Source organism: Panthera leo, chromosome A2, assembly GCF_018350215.1.
Source record: "Panthera leo isolate Ple1 chromosome A2, P.leo_Ple1_pat1.1, whole genome shotgun sequence".
Taxonomy (NCBI): Eukaryota; Metazoa; Chordata; class Mammalia; order Carnivora; family Felidae; genus Panthera; species Panthera leo.
In genome coordinates this window covers 114,981,260-114,993,627 of record NC_056680.1, presented here as the reverse complement: position 1 = coordinate 114,993,627, position 12,368 = coordinate 114,981,260, and the positions used below count along the sequence as shown (strand labels likewise).

Genomic DNA, 12,368 nt, shown 5'->3' with positions numbered 1-12,368 from the left:
AGGGAAAGAATCTTAAACAAAGCTCAAATCAAAAGCACAGGCTTTCCTGCAGGCAGGTTTTGAGTCCAAACTCCCACTTTGCCAACCATGAACAGTGTGATTTTAGGCCTCAGTTCCCTCTACTGTAAAATGTATATAGCAACAGTACCTACTTGCTGCCATGAAACATGAGAGTGTACACAATGCACCATCTTTAGCATTCAAGTGCTCAATAGGTTATCCTTGCCTTCATTAAGACTATCTAGAGGAGCCAAGATGGCAGAACAGCATGGAAGTTTTTTTGTGTCTCACATCCATGAAATACAGCCAGACCAACACTAAACCATACTGCACACCTAGAAAACTGATTGGAGGATTAACACAACAATATGCACAACCTGAACCACACAACTCAGCAGGTACCTCGTGCAGAGAGGTGAACTGGGGGAGAGAGAAGCTGTGGAGGGCAGGGAGCCATTTTTGTGTGTGAAGAGAGAATGGAAATGGGGGGAGAATATGGGAAAAACACCCCCCAACCCAAATGCAGCTGGAGAGAAAGCAGAAAGTGGAAACAGCTGCAGGGACTGAACTAAAAAGGGAGAAAGGAGAAAGGAGAGGGTTTAAATTCCATTAAGACTCTATAAACAGGGGGAGCGCAGAGTCTGAAACACCATAGCTCAATACCTGGCTGTGTTCTGGTGGGAAGAGTGAATCCCAGGAGCAGAGTGAAGTCCAGGGGTCTTTGGTCCACACAAGAGAGGCGGTTCCCCTGCTGGGAGGACACCTGGTAGAGGTGGTGTGTCACCCCCATCTCCCGCTACAGGCAGTGACCCAGTGGATCTGGGAGAACAATCATATTTGCTGGTGCTGGAACAAAGTCGCTGGGGATGAAGCCTGGTGCCAGATGTGTGTTGTGATAGGCCACAATCCCAGAAACACTGCTGCTACATGATCGCGTGAAATTTTTCTGGGGCATGCAGGCTGGCACCCGGCCACAGACTCTGGGCATTGGCAGCAGCACGGTCCTGCAAACATTCCTGGGTGTGGCCATACCTGGCCATTGCTCAATAAGACTTTCCCACAGAGGGGCAGAACAGGTCAAATCCACAGTTCCTCAAAAATAAGGGGTCAGAAAAAACAGCCGCATCTGAGATAAAACTCAGGAGGGAGGCACTGCATGGGGCTTGGACATGGACTGTGTAAAAGCAGAGAGTGGATGGAAGCCAAAAACAAAGGACAGGTGCTTGATTGCTGATCAGGGAGAACAGAGTTCCGATACTACAGTCTGGCTAGCTGGGTGATGCCATTATCATAGCTCCTGTGCATGCACATACACACCTACAAGCACCACAACAATCCACCCCAGTAAGCTAAGCAGCGCCATCTACTGGAGAACAGAGCCGTTACACTAACCCCTGCGCAACTGGGCCAACCTCATTCTTCAGGAACAAGAGTCTCTTCACCTGCTTAGTTTATGGACTATAAAGCAGTTCGTAGTTTGATTTCTAGGGGAAATGAAGTAATTTCAGTCGTATTTCAGTCTGTTTGCCAGTCCATCTATTTAATTTCTTTTTTTTCTTTTATCTCTTTTTCATTGGTATTCTTTTTCTTAAATACAGAAAGAGAGAAAACTTATTTTTATCTTCAATTTTTATTAAAATATTTTTCTTTAATTTTTCTCAACTATATTTTTTACTTTTGTGTAAATTTTTCAAATTCTATTTTTCTTCCATCATTTCATTTTATTCTGCTTCAGTGTATTCATTTTTTCAAATTTTAAATGATTTCCTTTTTCTTTTCTTTCCCCTTTTTTCTCTAATCTATCAAGCCCCTTTCAACACCCAGACCAAAACACACCTAGGAAATAACATCATTTATTTGATTTTGTGTGCATGTGTGTTTTTAATTTTTTAACTTTAACATTTTTTTTAATTTTTATTTTTTTTATTTTTTTACCTCATTAATTCCTTTTCTCCCTTCAAAATGATGAAATGAAGGAATTCACTCCAAAAGAAAAAGCAGGAAGAAATGACAGCCAGGGACCTAACCAACACAGATACAAGTAAGATGTCTGAACCAGAATTTAGAATCACAATAATAAGAATACTAGCTGGAGCCGAAAATACATTAGAATCCTTTTCTGCGGAGATAAAAGAAGTAAAATCTAGTCAGGATGAAATAAAAAATGCTATAACTGAGCTGCAATCTCAAATGGATGCCGCAGCAGCAAGGATGCATTAGGCAGAACAGAGAATCAGTGATATAGAGGACAAACTACTGGAGGATAACAAAGCAGAAAAAAAAGAGGGAGACTAAGGCAAAAGAGCACGATTTAAGAATTAGAGAAATCAGTGACTCATTAAAAAGGAATAACATCAGAATCATAGGGGTCCCGGAAGAGGAAGAGAGAGAAATAGGGATAGAAGGATTATGTGAGCAAATCATAGCAGAAAACTTTCCTAACCTGGGGAGACATATACATCAAAATCCAGGAAGCACAGAGGACTCCCATTAGATTCAACAAAAACCGACCATCAGCAAGGCATATCATAGTCAAAGTCACAAAACACTCAGGCAAGGAGAGAATCATGAAAGCACCAAGGGAAAAAAAGTCCCTAACATACAATGGAAGACAGATCAGGTTTGTAGCAGACCCATCCACAGAAACTTGGCAGGCCAGAAAGGAATGGCAGGATATATTCAACGTGCTGAATCAGAAAAATATGCAGGCAGAATTCTTTATCCAGCAAGGCTGTCATTCAAAATAGAAGGAGAGATTAAAAAGTTTCCCAGACAAACAAAAATTAAAGGAGTTTGTGACCACTAACCCAGTCCTGCAAGAAATTTTAAGGGTGACTCTGTAAGGGGAGAAAAGATGAATGAATGAATGAATGAATACCAAAAGCAACAAATATTAGAAAGGACTAGAGAACACCACCAGAAATTCCAACTCTACAAGCAACATAATGGCAGTAAATTCATATCTTTCAGTACTCACTCTAAATGTCAATGGACTCAATGTTCCAATCAAAAGACATAGGGTAACAGAAAGGATAATAAAACAAGATCCATTTATATGCTGTTTACAAGATACCCACTTTAGACCTAAAGACACCTTCAGATTGAAAGTAAGGGATGGAGAACCATCTATGATGCTAATGGTCAACCAAAGAAAGCCAGAGTAGCCACTTAAATCAGACAATCTAGACTTTAAAATAAACACTATATCAAGAGATGAAGAAGGGCATTATATCATAATGAAGGGGTCTATCCACGAAGAGGACCTAACACTGTAAACATTTATAGGCTAAATGTGAAGGCAACCAAATATATAAATCAGCTAATCACAAACATAAAGAAACTCATCGATAGTAATACCATAATAGTAGGAGACTTCAACACCCCACTCACAGCAATTGACAGATCATCTAATCAAAAAATCAATAAGGAAACAATGGCTTTGAAGGACACACTGGACCAGATAGACTTACCAGATATTTTCAAAACATTTCATCCTAAAGCAATGGTATATACATTCTTCTCCAGTGTACACATTCTCCAGAATAGACCACACACTGGGACACAAATCATCCCTCAGCAAGTACAAAAAGATCGAGATCATACGATGCATATTTTCAGAACACAATGCTATGAAACTCGAAATCAACCACAAGAAAAAATTTGGAAAGGTAACAAATACTTGAAGACTAAAGACCATCCTACTAAAGAATGAATGGGCTAACCAAGAAGTTAAAGATTAAGTTAAAAAGTACATGGAAGCCAATGAAAATGATAACACCACAACCCAAAACCTCTGGGACGCAACAAAGGCAGTCATAAGAGGAAAGTATATAGCAATCCAGGCCTTACTAAAGAAGGAAGAAAGATCTCAAATGCACAACATAACCTTACACCTTAAGGAGCTGGAAAATAAAAGGAAATAAAACCAAAAATCAGCAGAAGACAGGAACTAATAAATATTAGAGCAGAAATTAATGCTATTGAAGCAAACAAACAAAAAACAATAGAACAGATCAATGAAACCAGAAGCTGGTTCTTTGAAAGAATTAACAAAATTGATAAACCACTAGCCAGTTGGATCAAGAAGAAAAAGGAAAGGACCCAAATAAATAAAATCAAGAATGAAAGAGGGGAGATCACAACCAACACAGCAGAAATAAAAACAATAATAAGAGAATATTATGAGCTATTATATGCCAATAAAATAGGCAATCTGGAAGAAATGGACAAATTCCTAGAAACGTATACACTACCAAAACTGAAACAGGAAGAAAGAGAAAATTTGAACAGACCCCATAACCAGTAAGGAAATCGAATTAGTAATCAAAAATCTCCCAAAAAACAAGAGTCTGCGGCCAGATGGCATTCCAGGGGAATCTTTCCAAACATTTAAGGAAGAGTTAACACCTATTCTCTTGAAGCTGTTCCAAAAAATATAAATGGAAGGAAAACTTCCAAACTCTTTCTATGAAGCCAGTATTACCTTGATTCCAAAACCAGACAGAGACCCCACCAAAAAGCAGAATATTGACCAATTTCCCTGATGAACATGGATGCAAAAGTCCTCAACAAGATATTAGCCAATCGGATCCAACAATACATTAAAAAAATTATTCACCATGACCAAGTGGGATTTATACCTGGATGCAGGGCTGGCTCCATATCCATAAAAGACCATGTGATTAATCACAACAATAAAAGAAAGGACAAGAACTTTATGATCCTCTCAATAGATGCAGAGAAAGCATGTGACAAAATACATCATCCTTTCTTGCTAAAAACCCTCAAGAAAGTAGGGATAGAAGGAGCATACCTAGAGATCATAAAAGCCATATATGAACGACCCAATGCTAATATTATCCTCAATGGGGAAAAACTGAGACCTTTCCCCCTAAGGTCAGGAACAAGACAGGGATGTCCACTCTTGCCACTGTTATTCAACATAGTATTGGAAGTCTTAGCCTCTGCAGTCACACAACACAAAGAAATAAAAGCATCCAATTTGGTCCGGAGAAGGTCAAACTTCCACTCTTCGCAGATGACATGATACTCTATATGGAAAACCCAAAAGATTCCACCAAAAAAACTGCTAGAACTGATTCATGAATTCAGCAAAGTTGCAGGATATAAAATCAGTGCACAGAAATTGGTTGCATTCCTATACACCAACAATGAAGCGACAGAGAAATCAAGGAATCGATCCTATTTACAGTTGTACCAAAAACCATATACCTAGGAATAAATCTAGCCAAAGAGGTGAAAAAATCTACACACTGAAAATTATAGAAAGCTTATGACAGGAATTGGAGAAGGCACAAAAACAATGGGAAAAGATTCCATGCTCCTTGATAATGAGAACAAAAGACCCCAAATAGCCAAAGCAATCTTGAAAAAGAAAACCAAAGCAGGAGGCATCACAATCCCAGACTTCAAGCTATACTACACAGCTGTAATCATCAAGACAGTATGGTACTGGCACAAGAACAGACACTCAGATCAATGGAACAGAATAGAGAACCCAGAAATGGACCCACAGACATATGGCCAACTCATCTTTGACAAAGCAGGAAAGAATATCCAATGGAATAAAGACAGTCTCTTCAGCAAGTGGTGCTGGGAAAACTCAACAGCGACACACAGAAAAAAGAACCTGGACCTCTTTCTTACCCCATACACAAAAATAAACTCAAAATGGATGAAAGACCTCAATATAAGGCAGGAAGCCATCAAAATCCTTGAAAAGAAAGCAGGCAAAAACCTCTTTCATCTTGGCCACAGCAACTTCTTACTCAACATGTCTCTGGAGGCAAGGGAAACAAAAGCAAAAATGAACTACTGGGACCACATCAAAATAAAAAGCTTCTGCACAACGAAGGAAACAATCAGCAAAACTAAAAGGCAACTGACAGAATGAAAGAAGATATTTGCAAATGACATATCAGATAAAGAGTTAGTATCCAAAATCTATAAAGAACTTATCAAACTCAATACCCAAAAAACAAATAATCCAGTGAAGAAATGGGCAAAAGACATGAATAAACAGTTCTCCAAGGAAGATATCCAAATGGCCAACCGACACATGAAAAAAAATGCTCAACATCACTTATCATCAGGGAAATACAAACCAAAACCGCCATGAGATACCACCTCACACCTGTCAGAATGGCTAGCATTAACAACTCAGGCAACAACAGATGTTGGCAAGGATGCGGAGAAAGAGGATCTCTTTTGCATTGTTGGTAGGAACGCAAGCTGGTGCAGCCACTCTGGAAAACAGTATGAAGGTTCCTCAAAAAATTTAAAATAGAACTACCCTACGACCTAGCAATTGTACTACTAGGCATTTATGCAGGGGATATAGGTGTGCTGTTTTGAAGGGGCACATGCACCCCAATGTTTATAGCAGCACTATCAAGAATAGGCAATGTATGGAAAGAGCCCAAATGTCCATCAATGGATGAATGGGTAAAGAAGATGTATAGATAGATAGATAGATAGATAGATATGTAGGTAGATAGATAGATAGATAGATAGATACACACACACACACAAAATGGAGTATTACTCGTCAATATATATACACACACAATGGAGTATTACTCAGCAATAAAAAAATGAAATCTTGCTATTTGCAACTATGTGGATGGAACTAGAGGGTATTATGCTAAGCAAAATTAGTCACAGAAAGACAAATATCATATGACTTCACTCATATGAGTACTTTAAGACACAGAAGAGATGAACACAAGGAAAGGGAAGCAAAATATAATATAAAAATGGAGAGGGGGACAAAACGTAAGAGACTCTTAAATATGCAGAACAAACAGAGGGCTACTGGGAGAGATTGTGGGAGGGGGGATAGGCTAAATGGGTAAGGGGCATTAAGGAATCTACTCCTGAAATCATTGTTGTACTATATACTAACTAATTTGGATGTAAATCTTAAAAAATAAAAAATTTAAAAGAAGATTATCTAGTATATGTGCCCCAAACTCTTCTGAAGCTCTTCTGGCCCCTTCCTGTCCATGGGGATCTAAAAAGACATATTGGTTACAAAAAAGACAAAGCAGACATATGGTTACAAAAAAGACAAAGCAGAGGTATCTAGGTGGCTCAGTCGGTTAAGTGACTCTTGGCTTCAGCTCAGGTCATGATCTCATAGTTCATGAGATCAAACCCCACATTGGGCTTTGTGCTGAAAGCACAGAGCCTGCTTGGGATTCTCTCTCTTCCTCTCTCTCTCTGCCCATCCCTCTATCTCACTCTCAAAATAAACAAACTTTAAAAAGGAAAAGCAAGTAACATGGTGCCCATGGTGCAATCTCAGGAACGAGGAATACTACATTTGGTCTCCCAATGACATGTCAGGTGATAATTCACTAGACATTGCATTGGACGCTACTAATGCATGTACAGCTTCACCAGCATAATAGAAGCACTCTCAATCCCAACGTGGAGGGTTGCAGAAGGCTCTTAGAAAGCATGATGCCTAAAACCAGTCTGGAAGAAAGAGTTGAAAGTTTCCAGGTGGGTTGGAGAGATGAGAATGAGGGAGATTCAAAACAGTAACTTTAGAGCATGCAAAGTAGAAAGTGAAAATGGAAGTCAGGTCATAAAGAGCCTTGAAGATCATACTGAGAACTTTAGACTTTATTCTGAAGCTACTAGGAAGTCACCAAAGGATGTTAAGAAGTGAAATAGTTAGATTTAATTTTAAAAATGAAATCTGGTGTTAGTGTGGGAAATGAGTAGGAAGCAGAAAGACCTGTAGTAGGAAAACAGATAGGAAGCAATTGTAGTAATCCAGGTAAGAGGTGATAGTGCTCCAAACTAAGTCAGTGGTGATGGCAAAGAGAGGGTGCATAATAATAATTATAATAGATAATATTTTTGTTTCCTATATGTCAGACACTGTTCCAAGGCCTTTTTATGGGTTAAGTCATTTAAAGTTCATCTAAGCTCTTTCTGTCAGGTTTCTTTATTATTCCAAATTATCAGATGGGGAAAATGAGGCAGGGTCACACAGACAGCAAGCACACAGAGCCAGAATTCCAACTTGGGCAATCTGCTCCAAAGTTCTAACCATCATCCTGTGCTCCTAGGAGATTAATGGAAGGAATTACCAAATTGGTTGTGGAGTTTTGATAGAGGGAGAAGTCAAGGGTTATGTCTAGTCTTGGATAACTGAGTTGATAATGAAGAAAAAGGAATTGCAGAGGATGATGGACTTGTTTGGGAGAACGTGACTTTCACACGCCCACTAGACATCTAAGGAGAGATGTCAAATAGGCAGTTGGCACCTTGGCAACTGGAGGGAGACTGTGTCTTACTCACATTTAAGTCCTCAGCACCTCAACTGTTAGTAGGTACTTAATAAGTGTGCATTCGATGACTGGAAATTTGGGAGTCATCAACAGAAACTATGAGAGGACTTGTGATCACTCAGGAAAAGAATATAATGTAAGAAGAGAAATGGATCAGTGGTAGATTCTATCTGAGAAAGAACCAACATCTGAGGAGTACACACAGGAAGATCAGCCACAAGGGTGTTCATTCAACGTATTTTAAATCCTCCATCTATAAAATATGGAAAGCAATACTTCCCTCCTTACCTGGTGGTGAGGAAAGGAGGGTGACAAGATAGGAAATAGAAAAATTATCAGCATTGATTAAAATTATCAACACTTAGTTTATAACTAAGCATCTAATCTGCTATGAGAAAATACCCAGCAAGACTTCTAAATAAAAGGATGACTTGGACAGTGAAGAATACGAATGAGGGGAGGATAGAGTCTGGCTGGCCAGTGCAAACCCTACCAGGCTCTGCCTATCACACAAGGCATGACTTGAATCCCACCCCTGTCAGAGACTTTTCCTGCCCACTTCACTTACTGATGGGACCTTGTACAGACACAGCATCCCTGAAAACGTACACTAGCTGGGTTCATTACAAAGAAAGCCAGGCTACTTCAAATCCATATTTAGCTGCAAAAATCCCAAACCAGTGATTTCTGGGATACCAGAATTTAGGATAAAATGAAGATTATTGAAAAATATATATACATACATACATATTTAAATTTTTAAATGTTTATTTCTTTTTGAGAGACAGAGAGTGCAAGCGGGGCAGGGGCAGAGAGAGAGGGGGACAGAGGATCCAAAGCAGGCTCTGCACGGACAGCAACAAGTCCGATATAGAACTCAAACACATGAACTGCAAGATCATGACCTCAGCTGAAGTCAGACATGCAACCAACTGAGCCACCCAGATGCCTCTATTGAAATATATTTTTTAAAGGAGTTTGTATTATTTTTAATAATGTTTACTATCCATTCACTGATAAAAAGGTGAACCAGTACTTGATTTTTCCCACAGACACATAATACTTAGTGGCATTCCCACCAATATATAACATCTCTAGACATTTGATTTTATTATTCCTAAGCAGGTAAAGTTTATTACCATCATTTGGTTTTGGTTTTTGTTTTTGTTTTGGGGGGTGTTTTGTTTTGTTTTCCAGAAAGGCTGCTTTATTGGAAACTATTCTGACATCATTTTTCAGACTCCCTGGCAGTCTTGGGCCCAGGGATGGGAGTCCTCCTATGACCATGGGGGGGCAGGGGTAGGGTCTCCACACACCAGGGCTCATTTTCCTATAGCTCCTGTGAATGGCAGCTGAGGACTTGATGGAATAGGACTTGATGGTCCCAGGCCCTCCACCGCGGGAAAAGCTCAGGGCATTGCCCTGCATGGCTCCCCCAAAGGCCAACATGACCAGCCCACTGCCACCTCTGCCAGTGGAGTTCACCACAGAGATGTTCACACCTCACACACCATCTCTGGCCAAGTGGCTCTCCTTGCCCTCCAGCAGCTTGCAGTAGGTGGTGATCTCAATGTCCAGGGCCAACTTGACGTTCATGAGCTCCTGGTACTCACACAGCTGCAGTGCCACGTCCTGCTTGGCTTGCTGCAGGGCAGCCTCTAGCTCCTCCTGCTTGGCATGTGCATCCTTGAGTGCCAGCGCCTCCCCCCCACCCCCATTCTTCCTCCTTAGCAACGGCAGCCTCCAACACAGCACATTGGTTCTTTATATTGTTGATATCAGTCTGCAGCCTCTGAATCTCACAGTTCATCTCCAGAGTCTCCATTGGGGTTTTCCAGAGGTCATCCTCGTGCTTCCTGGCCTGGGCCTGGAGGGTCTCAAACTCGGTCTGGTACCGGGCCTCAGCCTCAGCCTGGGTGCATACTTGGCCTTTATCTCCGTTATGATGCCATCCAGGTCCATGGACAGCACCACAGATGTGTCCAAGATCTGGGAGTGCCTACTCTGGCTCAGACAAGGTCTTGAAGAAGTTGATCTCACCATTCAGGGCATCCACCTTGGCCTCCACCTCCACCTTGTTCATGCGGAAGGAGTTCACATCCTTTTCAGCAGCATGAACTCATTCTCAATAGCCATTCAACAGTTAATTTCAACCTCCTACTTGTCTTAAAGTCTTCCACAACATCCTGCATGTTTCAAAGATCTGCCTCCAGGTGGCCCCCGTCCAGCTGCAGCAACTCAAGCTGCCTCCACAGGCCAGCAATGTGGGCCTCAAAGGTATCATGGAGATGGCTGCTCTAGGCTGACTTCTGCTCCTACAGCAGGGCCTGCTTGGTCTCCAGCAGCTTGTTCTGCTGCTCCAGAAACCACACCTCATCAATGAAGGAGACAAACTTGTTGTTGAGGGTCTTGATCTGCTTGTGCTCCTCCTGGTACATCTGCATAGAGGGGCCTATGTCCACCTGCAGCAGAGCCAAGCAGATTCTGATTGATGGTGACCTCACGGATCTCAGTGCTAACTGGACACCTCTAGGCTGAGAACAGGCATGGCCAAGAGGCACCCAGACCATAAAGGTGGCTGTTGCTGAAGTTTCTGGGGCTAAGGAGCTCAGGTGCACCTGGGTGGCCCACCCCAATAAAGTGATGGAACTGGAGATGAAGACCTGGGAGCTTAAGTATGTAGACATGCTGGCTGGACCAGGCTGGACATAGTGGCAGGTACAAGGGAGCCAAACTCCCTTACCATCATTTGTAATGGGTCAGTCAGATGCAAAGTTGTCAGATATACCAAATAAAAAACAAAATGCCCAGTTAAATTTGAAATTTAAATAAATAATTTTTAGTACAAGTATGTCCCAAACGTTACATGGCCTGACATGTACATAGAACTAGACATCCTATTTTATTTGTATCTATTCTAATAGCTATGATCTTCTTTTTGTAGGATTCATAACATGAATCTGTCTCAGAAATTTGAAGCCCTCTGGTGTGGCAGATAAAAGAGTTCTATCCTTGCTGGTTAGGGACTAGGTCTGCTGAGGTGAGAGCAGGCTGGGTGGCTGGTTCATATATAAGATGCAGCCTGGATCTCTGGTTCTCCATACTCACTTCTCCTCTGAGCTCTCAAACCTACCAGGAAATCCCAAAACTCTGACAAAGAAATAGGTTGGACAACTTGAACATCAGCTCTGAGGGTAATAACAACTCCTTTTTTACATTTGTATTCCATGCTGAATTCCCCTCTTCTACTTTTAGCTTTATTTACCTTTATTTTCTGTTTTGCTTCAATTCTCTGAGAATTCCCTGAACTGGTGAAAAGTTCTGTAACTGTGGACCCAGCAGAGTGGCCATTGTGAAACTAAAGAGAAGCTGATCCTGTGCTCAGTCCACAGACAGACAAAACTTTGCTTCTCACTACACCCAGATGTAGGTATATAGATAGATATAGATATAGATATAGATATAGATATAGATATAGATATAGATAATTGTCAAGTTAGCTAACATACGAGGTATGCAGTGTGCTCTTGGCTTTGGGAATAGATTCCCACGATTCATCACTTACATTCAACACCCAGTGTTCATCCCCACAAGTGCCCTCCTCAATGCCAATCACCCATATTCCCCACACTCACACCTTCATCAACCCTCAGTTTTTCTGTATTTAAGAGTCTCTCATGGTTTGCCTTCCTCTCTATTTGTAACTATTTTTTTCTTTCCCTTCCTCCAAGGTCTTCTGTTCAGTTTCTAAATTCCACATAGGAGTGAAAACATGATATGTCTTTCTCTGACTGATTTATCTCACTTAGCATAATACCCTCCCGTTTCATCCACGTTGTTGCAAATGGCAAGATTTCATTCTTTTTCGTTGCCAAGTAGTATTCCATTGTGTGCGTGTGTGTACATTTGTATACACATACACACACACACACACACACACATACATACCACATCTACTTTATCCATTCATCAGGTGATGGATATTAGGCTCTTTCCATAATTTGGCTATTGTTGAAAGTGCTGCTATAAACATTGGGGTACATC

The 12,368-nt window shown here is 40.9% G+C and overlaps 1 pseudogene; it reads right to left on the bottom strand.

Annotated features, from left to right (window-relative positions):
• Positions 1-6,973: 6,973 nt before the first annotated feature.
• LOC122213194 lies at positions 6,974-11,011 on the bottom strand (annotated as a pseudogene).
• Between the last annotated feature and the right edge of the window lie 1,357 nt (positions 11,012-12,368).